This window comes from Phocoena phocoena, chromosome 1 (assembly GCF_963924675.1).
Source record: "Phocoena phocoena chromosome 1, mPhoPho1.1, whole genome shotgun sequence".
Lineage (NCBI taxonomy): Eukaryota > Metazoa > Chordata > Mammalia > Artiodactyla > Phocoenidae > Phocoena > Phocoena phocoena.
This window is the reverse complement of record NC_089219.1, coordinates 46000685-46014167: the sequence shown is the minus strand read 5'-3', so window position 1 is coordinate 46014167 and position 13483 is coordinate 46000685.

The window sequence follows — 13483 nt, the reverse complement described above, 5'->3', positions numbered from 1 at the left end:
GTCATTTGTCCCTCTGAGCTGTAGTTTCCTCATCTGTCACATCAGCACACACAAGACCACCTGAGGCCCTTCTGCTGTAGAAGTGCAGAGCTGTCTTAAACACCACAACTGCAAACCCCATGAAAAGCCTCTTGTGTGGATAGTCAGAGGAAAAACAAATGATCTAAGTGGACGCTTGGGGGTTGTCTGCCGTTTAAGGTCCTTCCTTCAGCCCAAGGCCAGCTCTCATCTTTTCAGAAAGGCACAACCATGGCCTGCAGGGAAGTGTCAATCTTGTCACCACAGGTTGCCAGAATCCTCCCAGAGCCATGCTTTGGCTGCCGAGGCTCACTCATCCTGCCCTGGGCTTGGCGTGCTGCAGTGTCTCGGCGTGGTCCTGGGAGTTCTGGGCGCATTCAGGACACTCAGATGGCAGAGGAACCACTCTTCCCCATTTGGCCTCTGGAGGGGGCATAAGAAAAAAAAAAAGAAACCTCATTTTCTCACTTGTATGCAAAGCACGTGAATACTGGCATTAGCTCTCCTAGTGGGCCCGTGGGCTTCCCGCTCGGCGCTAAAGTGATGATCCTACTTACTGTAGAGGAATGGTGAGCCCGAGCTAGGTTAGCCCAACAGATAAGGTCCCATCCTTTCACCAGTGGGGCCTCCGTCCCTGGGCCCCTGGGAGTGTGGCCAGAGATGCCAGCAGCTTCTGTTATCCTCAGTCCTACAAAGCAAAATCCTGCCCTTCGGAGACCTCACTCGGAACCCGGGGCTCAGAAGGGAGGGAGGGTCTGGGGATCACACCAGCCTCAGGTTAGTGTTTCGCTTCAGTGATATCTTGCCTAGAAAGGGGCAGTCTTCCAAGCATGTTGAGCTGGGCGACCAGCTCTTTCTTGTAGCCAGTCTCGTCACTACCCGTCCAGATGGTGGTTTCAGGTGGAATTAAACTTGGCACATGGCGGGAGTGGGGCAGCGTGTGTGGAAAGTATAAGAAGAGGCCTCTCCCTTCCGGAACGCCGAGTTTCTCTGCATGAAGGTTTTCTGTAAAATCCGGATTCTAGCCAGTTTCTTTGGCTGGAAGGATACATAATCTAATTAGCTGTTACTGAGAGGGAAGGGGTGGGGATGGGGGTGGCAGTGAATGCTGTGTGATTTTTAGTTTTTTCCTTAATCGTGGGGACCACGGATAAAGGCCTGGGTCCCCCCCACCCCCCAGCAGGCTCTGCGGCTGCAGGCGCTGTGCCTACTGTCTGAACACTTCATGTCCCTATGGCTGTGTGGCCCCCGCTTCTGTAAGAATAAAAGTGTGATCTGGAAAGTAGCCTTTGTCGTTTCTTGCTCTGGGGACCCCGACGTAGAGGCACTCCTGGCTCAAGTTCAGGCTCCAATTTCCCTCTGAACCCGCGAGGGCTAGGAGATGGCGTGGGGGAAGGGACAGGTGTGTGAGGGCAGAGGGACCAGGGTGATTTTCTTAACTCTTTTTGAATTTCTGTCACCGTCACAATGATCTGGCTACGTAGATGTTGATAATATTCCCCTATCTGCAGGGTGGAGAACAGAGTACAAGGAGAAACTTGGAAGCTAGGAGACCAGTGAGAAGAGTTCAGGTGAGGTGGGGCTCAGATCGAGGTGGGGCTGTGCTTTTTAAGGCACCAGACATGACAGAAGCTCTGGGCCGCAGTCCTGGCTTTGTCACTTGGATGACCTGACTAATTTTGGCAAATCAGTTAATCCTATTGAGACTCTTTCCTCATTTACACACTGGTAGAGACCACCAACTGTCCACTAAAACCCCTTCCTCCCTTTGAGCACACCACTGGACTGCATTTCCCAGCCTCCCTCGCCCTCAGATGGGCCCTTGGGTTAGAGTCGCTCTAGGAGAATGTGAGCAGAAGTGGTAAAGCCCTGTGTGAGGTTTTCCTGGCTCTTCTGTTATTTGGACGCAGATGACAACCAGGCCATAGGTGGTAGCAGAGTCACAAGGGGAAGGAGCTAGGTGCCTGAATCACTGTATGGAGAACGGCCCACCAACCTGAACTTAGGCCTGGTCTGGGAACAGGAAATAAACTTTCACTGTAGTTGAGTCACTGCGTATTCAGGACTAATTGTTAGAGCAATTTAGCTCACCCTAATTGTTACAGGTCGTCAGGCTTAAATGAACAGAGACACACGGGTTGAGTTTAGTGCAATAAAGTTTTATGCAAATGCATAGATATTCATGATGGACATTTTCCTAAAATATATGTGATGTCAGGGTCCCATCCTAAAGTTGTTTGAGAGGAACCCCTTAGGAAATTCTTCTTCCAATTGTTCAGTTTCACAAATCAGGATTTGTAAATTCTCCTTAAAGGAGGAGAAATCTTTAATGTCCTTAAAACAGATTTTGTAGTTGAAACCTGAAATATCACCTTACATTTGAATAGCATGCAACATACAATTTCTTCTTTAATCCTCACAGTCCTGTAACAAAAGCAGGTCAGTTTTTATCCCCATTTTACAGATGAGGAAAGTGAAGCTCAGGAAAGGTCAAGTGATTTGCTTGGAGGCCACATTGAGGCCATTACCGAGTTAAACAAGGATGCAGACTCATTAGTCTTAAAACATCAAAATGCTTCAAGAGCCTCACCCCAAGCTAGTTAAGACCGTAGTTCCAGGTCTAGAAAGAGTGAAATGAGACCCTTGGCTGAGCCCCACACATAGTGGGGAGTCAGGAATCTCTTCATGAACTCAGCTCAGAAAGGAAGCCACTAGGGATCAGCAGAGGGTTCTGCTTTGACCCAAAGCAGTTCCTTCTGCAAGGGAACCGTCTTGCCCCACCAGACCCTGTGGGCACCGTGGGCAGTGTCCAGACACCAACGTTCATGCCAGAGTTGCAACAGTTGGTTCTCCAAACTTGGCTTATATGAGAAAAATCACACACGCATGCACACATACACACACACGTACACACACTACACAAGTTAAATGTAGATATGTTTCAAAAACATGTTTTCTAGCTATGTCCTGGTGTTAAGATGGCCTACAGGTTTCATCCTGTAGGACCACTGTAGTCATTGCAGGTTGTGAAAGATTGGGAGGCTTTGTTGATTTCTAGGAGGTGGTATTTTGATGCTATGGACTGTTTGTGACCTGAAATTCATATGTTGACAGTGTTATGGAATCGGGAGGTGGGCCTTTTGGGAGGTAATTAAGCCATGAGGGTAATTACCCTCATGATAGGAGTGGTGTCCTAAGAAGAGAAATGAAACAGCTAGCCCTCTTTGTGAGGATACAAGATGCCCATCTGCAGACCAGGAAGAGGGCTCTCATCAGATCTTCCAGCACCTTGACCTTGGACTTCCCAGCCTCCAGAACCATGCAAAATAAATTGTTGTATAAGCCACGCAATCTGTGGTAATTTATTATAGCAGCCTGAACTGCTGATGACAGATGGTTTGAAGATAGTTGAGCCAAAGAACCCAGAAATAGCTGAATCCTGCTCTGCCCATCATACTCCTCCCCATGGGTTTCCCTAGGGGGCAGATCCAAGGGAATGATAAAGAAAAAAAAAAAAAAAAAATGGGGCACTGCAAGATCATATAAATAAATAAATAAATATAGATATAAATGTATATCTATCTATAGATAGAGATATAGATAGATAATAATAGATAGATAGATAGATAGAGAGATGATAGATAGATAATCCTGGTTCCTGACACTGAACTCCTAAATCTCTTGGAATTTCCTGGGTAATGGGGTGTCTTTTGTTCTAATGAGGTGACTCCGGGTGAGCACCTGGATTGCTCTTGGATGGGGGCTGGTCACCAGAAAGGCCAAGCCATGATTTCAGCCCCTGCCACCACCACCCCCATCCTCCAGGGTGGGGAGAGGGGCTGGAAATGGAGTTAATAATTGATCATGCCCGATTAAGCATGTTCCTGATTTTGTAAGACCATTCGTTCTTCTATATATGAAGGAACCATGAACAGAGCTCACTACCATCTCCTGCGTATAATCTATAACAGAATTGCAGGGATTGGCAGTAAAAGCATATAAAGTCAGCAATCTAGGGATCAATGACCACAGCCTGAATCACTCTTGGTTGACCAGTTAAACAACAGATAGTTGTGCATTCGTTGTAGGCTTGGCACTGTGCTAGGCATCCCAGCATTACAACAACAGGTAATTTCTGCCTGAAATTGCTAACTCTCTGTTTTGCCACCTTGACTCATATGAAGGACTTGAGGTATATCAAGCATATTTGCAGCTTAACTGATGAGTAAACAGAGTGGGTAATACCCCCAAATCCTTAAAATAAGAATAAGCACCACTTTATAGGATTTGCTTATAGGGGTCTGCTCCAACCTTCTGATGGGTGCCTACAATTCCTCCATTAGAGTCCCATCTTGTTAAGATAAGGGTTAAAATGCAAATAATTTCAGAAAGGAAAACATTAAGTTGTTTTTCATCAATTATGCCTCCTTGTTAATAAAATACTTAGGAGTAAGTTTTTAGGAAGACAGGATGAGAGCAAGAAGGAGTGTAGGGAAGAGGCATTGGCAAGTGGGTAAAAGGTTGAACTGAATGTTGAGAAAATGAGTGATTCCACAGGACTGAGTCAAATAAGATGAATTATTGTTTTGGATGAGCAAAATCAAGGTAGACTGTTACATAAGAATAGAAAAACACTAAAATTTGGCTATTTCTAATAATTTTCAGAAATTTCTCTACTAAGATAAAAAGCAAATGTGTACAACAGTGAACAAATCAAAAGGTTATTGATAATAAAGCTACAATGTCAAGGGCCTGAACCAAGATGGTGGAGTAGCAGGACGAGCTCTCGCTCCCTCTTGTGAAAACACCAGAATCACAACTAGCTGCTGGACAATCATCGACAGGAAGACACTGGAACTCACCAAAAAAGATACCCCATATCCAAAGACAAACGAGAAGCCACAATGAGACGGTAGGAGGGGCGCAATCACAATAAAATCAAATCCCATAACTGCTGGGTGGGTGACTCATGGACTGGAAAACACTTATACCACAGAAGTCCACCCACTGGAGTGAAGGTTCTGAGCCCCATGTCAGGCCTCCGAATCTGGGGGTCCGGCAACGGTAAGAGGAATTCCTAGAGAATCAGACTTTGAAGGCTAGTGGGATTTGATTGCAGGACTTCGACAGGACTGGGGTAAACAGAGACTCCACTCTTGGAGGGCACACACAAAGTAGTGTGCACATCAGGACCCAGGGGAAGGAGCAGTGACCCCAGGGGAGACTGAACCAGACCTACCTGCTAGTGTTGGAGGGTCTCCTGCAGAGGCGGGGTGTGGCTGTTGCTCACCGTGGGGACAAGGACACTGGCAGCAGAAGTTCTGGGAAGTACTCCTTGGTGTGAGCCCTCCCAGAGTCTGCCATTAGCCCCACCAAAGAGCCCAGGTAGGCTCCAGTGTTGGGTTGCCTCAGGCCAACCAACAGGGAGGGAACCCAGCCCCACCCATCAACAGTCAAGAGGATTAAAGCTTTATTGAGCTCTGCCCACCAGAGCAACACCCAGCTCTACCCACCACCAGCCCCTCCCATCAGGAAACTTGCACAAGCCTCTTAGATAGCCTCATCCACCAGAGGGCAGACAGCAGAAGCAAGAAGAACTACAGTACTGCAGCCTGTGGAACAGAAACCACATTCACAGAAAGGTAGACAAGGTGAAAAGGCAGAGGGCTATGTACCAGATGAAGGAACAAGATAAAACCCCAGAAAAACAACTAAATGAAGTGGAGATAGGCAACCTTCCAGAAAAAGAATTCAGAATAATGATAGTGAAGATGATCCAGGTCCTTGGAAAAAGAATGGAGGCAAAGATCGAGAAGATGCAAGAAATGTTTAACAAAGACCTAGAAGAATTAAAGAACAACCAAACAGAGATGAGCAATACAATAACTGAAATGAAAACTACACTAGAAGAAATCAATAGCAGAATAACTGAGGCAGAAGAACGGATAAGTGACCTGGAAGACAGGATGGTGGAATTCACTATTGTGGAACAGAATAAAGAAAAAAGAATGAAAAGAAATGAAGACAGCCTAAGAGACCTCTGGGACAACATTAAATGCAACAACAGTCGCATTATAGGGGTCCCAGAGGGAGAAGAGAGAGAGAAAGGACCAGAGGAAATATTTGAAGAGATTATAGTCGAAAACTTCCCTAACATGGGAAAGGAAATAGCCACCCAAGTCCAGGAAGTGCAGCGAGTCCCATACAGGATAAACCCAAGGAGAACACACCGAGACACATAGTAATCAAATTGGCAAAAAAATTAAAGACAAAGAAAAATTATTGAAAGCAGCAAGGGAAAAATAACATACAAGGGAACTCCCATAAGGTTAAGAGCTGATTTCTCAGCAGAAACTCTACAAGTCAGAAGGAAGTGGCATGATATACTTAAAGTGATGAAAGGGAAGAACCTACAACAAAGATTACTCTACCCAACAAGGATTTCATTCAGATTCGATGGAGAAATCAAAAGCTTTACAGACAAGCAAAAGCTAAGAGAATCCAGCACCACCAAACCAGCTCTACAACAAATGCTAAAGGAACTTCTCTAAGTGTGAAATACAAGAGAAGAAAAGAACCTACAAAAACAAACCCAAAAAAATTAAGAAAATGGTCACAGGAACATACATATCAATAATTACCTTAAACGTGAATGAATGAAATGTTCCAACCAAAAGAGACAGGCTTGCTGAATGGATACAGAAACAAGACCCATATATATGCTGTCCACAAGAGACCCACTTCAGACCTAGGGACACATACAGATTGAAAGTGAGGGGATGGAAAAAGATATTCCATGCAAATGGAAATCAAAAGAAAGCTGGAGTAGCAATACTCATATCAGACAAAATAGACTTTAAAATAAAGAATGTTACAAGAGACAAGGAAGGACACTACATAATGATCAAAGGATCAATCCAAGAAGAAGATATAACAATTGTAAATATTTATGCACCCAACATAGGAGCACCTCAATACATAAGGCAAATACTAACAGCCATAAAAGGGGAAATTGACAGTAACACAATAAGAGTGGGGGATTTTACCACCTCACTTACACCAAAGGACATATCATCCAAAATGAAAATAAATAAGGAAACAGAAGCTTTAAATGACACAATAGACCCGATAGATTTAATTGATATTTATAGGGCATGCCATCCAAAAACAGCAGATTACACTTTCTTCTCAAGTGTGCACAGAACATTCTCCAGGATAGATCACATCTTGGGTCACAAATCAAGCCTCAGTAAATTCAAGAAAATTGAAATCATATCAAGCATCTTTTCTGACCACAACGCTATGACATTAGAAATGAATTACAGGGGGAAAAAACGTAAAAAACACAAACACATGGAGGCTAAACAATATGTTACTAAATAACCAAGAGATCACGGAAGAAATCAAAAAGGAAATCAAAAAATACCTAGAGACAAATGACAATGAAAACACGATGATCCAAAACCTATGGGATGCAGCAAAAGCAGTTCTAAGAGGGAAGTTTATAGCTATACAAGCCTACCTCAAGAAACAAGAAATATCTCAAATAAACAATCTAACCTTACACCTAAAGGAACTAGAGAAAGAAGAACAAACAAAACCCAAAGTTAGTAGAAGGAAAGAAATCATAAAGATCAGAGCAGAAATAAATGAAATAGAAACAAAGGAAACAATAGCAAAGATAAATAAAACTAAAAGCTGTTTCTTTGAAAAGATAAACAAAATTGATAAACCATTAGCCAGACTCATCAAGAAAAAGAGGGAGAGGACTCAAATCAATAAAATTAGAAATGAAAAAGGAGACGTTACAACAGACAGTGCAGAAATACAAAGCATCCTAAGAGACTACTACAAGTGACTCTATGCCAATAAAATGGACAACCTGGAAGAAATGGACAAATTCATAGAAAGGTATAACCTTCCAAGACTGAACCAGGAAGAAATAGAAAATATGAACAGACCAATCAAAGTAATTAAATTGAACCTGTGATTAAAAATCTTCCAACAGGGGCTTCCCTGATGGTGCAGTGGTTGAGAGTCCGCCTGCCGATACAGGGGACATGGGTTCATGCCCCGGTCCAGGAAGATCCCACATGACGTGGAGCGGCTGGGCCCGTGAGCCATGGCTGCTAAGCCTGCGTGTCCAGAGCCTGTGCTCCAAAATGGGAGAGGCCACAACAGTGAGAGGCCCACATACTGCAAAATACATAAATAAATAAATAAATAAATCTTCTAACAAACAAAAGTCCAGGACCAGATGGCTTCACAGGTGAATTCTATCAAACATTTAGAGAAGAGCTAACACCCATCCTTCTCAAACTTTTCCCAAAAATTGCAGAGGAAGGAACACTCCCAAACTCATTCTATGAGGCCACCATCACCCTGATATCCAAACCAGACAAAGATACTACAAAAAAAGAAAATTACAGACCAATATCACTGATGAATATAGATGCAAAAATCCTCAACAAAATACTAGCAACCATAATCCAACAACATATTAAAAGGATCATACATCATAATCAAGGTGGATTTATCCCAGGGATGCAAGGATTCTTCAATATACACAAATCAATCAATGTGATACACCATATTAACAACTTGAAGAATAAAAACCATATGATCATCTCAATAGATGCAGAAAAAGCTTTTGACAAAATTCAACATACATTTATGATAAAAACTCTCCAGAAATTGGGCATAGAGGGAACCTACCTCAACATAATAAAGGCCATATACAACAAACCAACAGCAAACATCATTCTCAATGGTGAAAAACTGAAAGCATTTCCTCTAAGATCAGGAACAACACAAGGATGTCCATTCTCACCACTATTATTCAACATAGTCTTGGAAGTCCTAGCCATGACAATCAGAGAAGAAAAAGAAATAAAAGGAATACAAATTGGAAAAGAAGAAGTAAAACTGTCACTGTTTGCAGATGACATGATACTTTACATAGAGAATCCTAAAAATGCCACCAGAAAACTACTAGAGCTAATCAATGAATTTGGTAAAGTTGCAGGATACAAAATTAATGCACAGAAATCTCTTGCATTCCTATACACTAATGATGAAAAATCTGAAAGAGAAATTAAGGAAACACTTCTATTTACCATTGCAAGGAAAAGAATAAAATACCTAGGAATAAACCTACCTAGGAAGACAAAGACCTGTATGCAGAAAACTATAAGACGCTGATGAAAGAAATTAAAGATGATAACAACAGATGGAGAGATAAACCATGTTCTTGGATTGGATGAATCAATATTGTGGAAAAGACTATACTACCCAAAGCAATCTACAGATTCAATGCAATCCCTATTAAATTACCAATGGCATTTTTTACGGAACTAGAACAAAAAATCTTAAAATTTGTATGGAGACACAAAAGACGCCGAATAGCCAAAACAGTCTTGAGGGGAAAAAAACGTAGGTGGAGGAATCAAACTCCCTGACTTCAGACTATACTACAAAGTTATAGTAATCAAGACAGTATGGTACTGGCACAAAAACAGAAAGATAGATCAGTGGAACAGGATAGAAAGCCCAGAGATAAACCCACGCACATATGGACACCTTATCTTTGATAAAGGAGGCAGGAATGTACAGTGGAGAAAGGACAGCCTCTTCAATAAATGGTGCTGGGAAAACTGGACAGGTACATGTAAAAGTATGAGATTAGATCACTCCCTAACACCATACACAAAAATAAGCTCAAAATGGATTAAAGACCTAAATGTAAGGCCAGAAACTATCAAACTCTTAGAGGAAAACATAGGAAGAACACTCTATGACATAAATCACAGCAAGATCCTTTCTGACCCACCTCCTAGAGTAATGGAAATAAAAACAAAAATAAACAAATGGGACCTAATGAAACTTCAAAGCTTTTGCACAGCAAAGGAAACCATAATCAAGACCAAAAGACAACCCTCAGAATGGGAGAAAACATTTGCAAATGAAGCAACTGACAAAGGATTAATCTCCAAAATTTACAAGCAGCTCATGCAGCTCAATAACAAAAAAACAAACAACCCCATCCAAAAATGGGCAGAAGACCTAAACAGACATTTCTCCAAACACTCTTGCACTGCTGGTGGGAATGTGAATTGGTTCAGCCACTATGGAGAACAGTATGGAGGTTCCTTAAAAAACTACAAATAGAATTACCATATGACCCAGCAATCCCACTACTGGGCATATACCCTGAGAAAACCAAAATTCAAAAAGAGTCATGTACCAAAATGTTCATCGCAGCTCTATTTACAATAGCCCGGAGATGGAAAGAACCTAAGCGCCCATCATTGGACGAATGGATAAAGAAGATGTGGCACATATACACAATGGAATATTACTCAGCCTTAAAAAGAAATGAAATTGAGTTATTTGTAATGAGATGGATAGACCTAGAGTCTGTCATACAGAGTGAAGTAAGTCAGAAAGAAAAAGACAAATACCATATGCTAACACATATATATGGAATTTAAGGAAAAAAATGTCATGAAGAACCTAGGGATAAGACAGGAATAGAGGCGCAGACCTACTGGAGAACGGACTTGAGGATATGGGGAGGGGGAAGGGTGAGTTTTGACAGGGCGAGGGAGAGTCATGGACATATACACACTAACAAACGTAGTAAGGTAGATAGCTAGGGGGAAGCAGCCGCAGGGCACAGGGATATTAGCTCGGGGCTTTGGGACGGCCTGGAGGGGTGGGATGGGGAGAGTGGGAGGGAGGGAGACGCAGGAGGGAAGACACATGGGAGCATATGTATATGTATAGCTGATTCACTTTGTTGTAAAGCAGAAACTAACACACTATTGTAAAGCAATTATACCCCAATAAAGATGTTAAAAAAAAAAAAAAAAAAGACAATATGGTACTGGCACAAAAGCAGAAACATAGATCAATGGAACAAGAGAGAAAGCCCAGAGATAAACCCATGCACTTATGGTCAACTAATCTATGACAAAGGAGGCAAAGATATACAGTGGAGAAGAGACAGTCTCTTAAATAAGTGGTGCTGGGAAAACTGGACAGCTACATGTAAAAGAATGAAATTAGAACACTCCCTAACACCATACAGAAAAAGAAACTCAAAATGGATTCAAGACCTAAATGTAAGACTGGACACTATAAAACTCTTAGAGGAAAACATAGCAAAAACACTCTTTGACATAAATCACAGCAAGATCTTTTTTGATCCACCTCCTAGAGTAATGGGAATAAAAACAAAGATAAACAAATGGGACCTAATGAAACTTAAAAGCTTTTGCACAGCAAAGGAAACCATAAACACGACAAAAAGACAACCCTCAGAATGGGAGAAAATATTTGCAAATGAATCAATGGACAAAGGATTAATCTCCAAAATATATAAACAGCTCATGCAGCTCAATATTAAAGAAACAAACAACCCAAACCAAAAATGGACAGAAGACCTAAATAGACATTTCTCCAAAGAAGACATACAGATGGCCAAGAAGAACATGAAAAGCTGCTCAACATCACTATTTATTAGAGAAATGCAAATCAAAACTACAATGAGGTATCACCTCACATCAGTTAGAATGGGCATCATCAGAAAATCTACAAACAGCAAATGCTGGAGAGGTTGTGGAGAAAAGGGAACCCTCCTGCTCTGTTGGTGGGAATGTAAATTGATACAGCCACTATGGAGAACAGTATGGAGCGTCTTTAAAAAACTAAAAATAGAATTACCATATGATCCAGCAATCCCACTACTGGGCATATACCCAGAGAAAACCATAATTCAAAGAGACACATGCACCCCAATGTTCATTGCAGCACTATTTACAATAACCAGGTCATGGAAGCAACCTAAATGGCCATCGACAGACAAATGGATAAGGAAGATGTGGTACATATATACAATGGAATATTACTCAGCCACAAAAAGGAACGAAATTGAGTCATTTGTTGAGACATGGATGGATCTAAAGACTGTCATACAGAGTGAAGTAAGTCAAAAAACAAATATCGTATATTAACACATGTATGTGGAACCTAGAAAAACGGTACAGGTGAACCAGTCTGCAGGGCAGAAGTTGAGACACAGTTGTAGAGAACAAACGTATGGACACCAAAGGGGGATAACGCCAGGAGGGTGGGGATGGTGGTGTGCTGAATTGGGTGATTGGGATTGACATGTATACACTGATGGGTATAAAATTGATGACTAATAAGAACTTGCTGTATAAGAAAAGTAATAATAAAAAAAATTACTAGGATTTTGATTGGTATTGAATCTATAGATGAATTTGAGGGAATTGGCATCTTAACAACATTGAGTCTTTTGATCCATGATTATGGTATATCTCTCCCTTTATTTAGGTCTTCTTTAATTTCTCTCAGCAGAGAGAAATTTTATAGTTTTCACCGTACAAGTCTTATACCTCTTTTGTCAAATTTATACCTAAGTATTTGATAGTTTTGATGCTATTATATATGGCATTTTCAATTTTTGGTTGTTTATTGCTAGTGTATAGCAATAGTTGATTTGGGTATATTGATCTTATGTCCTGAAACGTTGCAAACTTATTAGACCTACTTGCACCTAGTTTGGCTTATCAACCTTTTTGAGGATTCAGTAGTATTTTTGTTTCGATAGACAACATGCCTGTGAATAAATTCAGTTTTACTTCTCCCAAAACAGTCATTTTGACATGAGTGACGAGGTAACTTCTGTAAGGCACTCATGCTCTTAAGATTGTTTGAAGTACTTTTTATCATTATGTGAGTTTTGTGGCTGAGGCTGTGAGTCTGCCTCCTCTTTTCTAAAGACAACATACTCCTGCCATCCCACCCAATCTCTCACTGTCCAAAAACAGTAAGGGCAGAAGCTCAGGACATTGTGACCAACCCACACAGACCCACCTCTGGGCTAGACTGGCATGCCCACGAGTTCTGACTTTGGGAGTTGAACTGTTTGTTCCCAATGGCTGCATGATTCCTGGAGGTCAGCAGCCTCCTCGTGGCATTTGGCCCTGCTGAGCTTCCAGGAGCATCCTGGGATGGAGATGGAGTATTCCCAGAGAGGGCCTACAGCCACCTTAGGACATATGCTCCACTCTCCCAACTCTCTTTGGGTTTTACTGATCAGGGATCCAAGGACTTTGGCTTTAGAATAAAAGGGGTTCCGAGAGTGTCAACCACATTCCACCCCTTTAGTCCATCTGCTGTCTGGCTCCCATGTTCATGTCACTAGCCGATTCTCAGGATAATTGATCTCTCGTATCAAAAGATATCTGGCCCAGCAGACATCATGACCTCCTGGTAGACATCTCCAGGAAAAGTGATCCCACCACACCTCTCCCCTCTCCCAGGCATTCCCATGTGTCCTTTCTCCAAGAACCCCCATTCCCACTCCTACTTTCCCATCCCCAGATCTGTCTTCAGGCCTTTGGGTCCTCCGGTCACTGCAAGCTGTCCTTCATGTGTG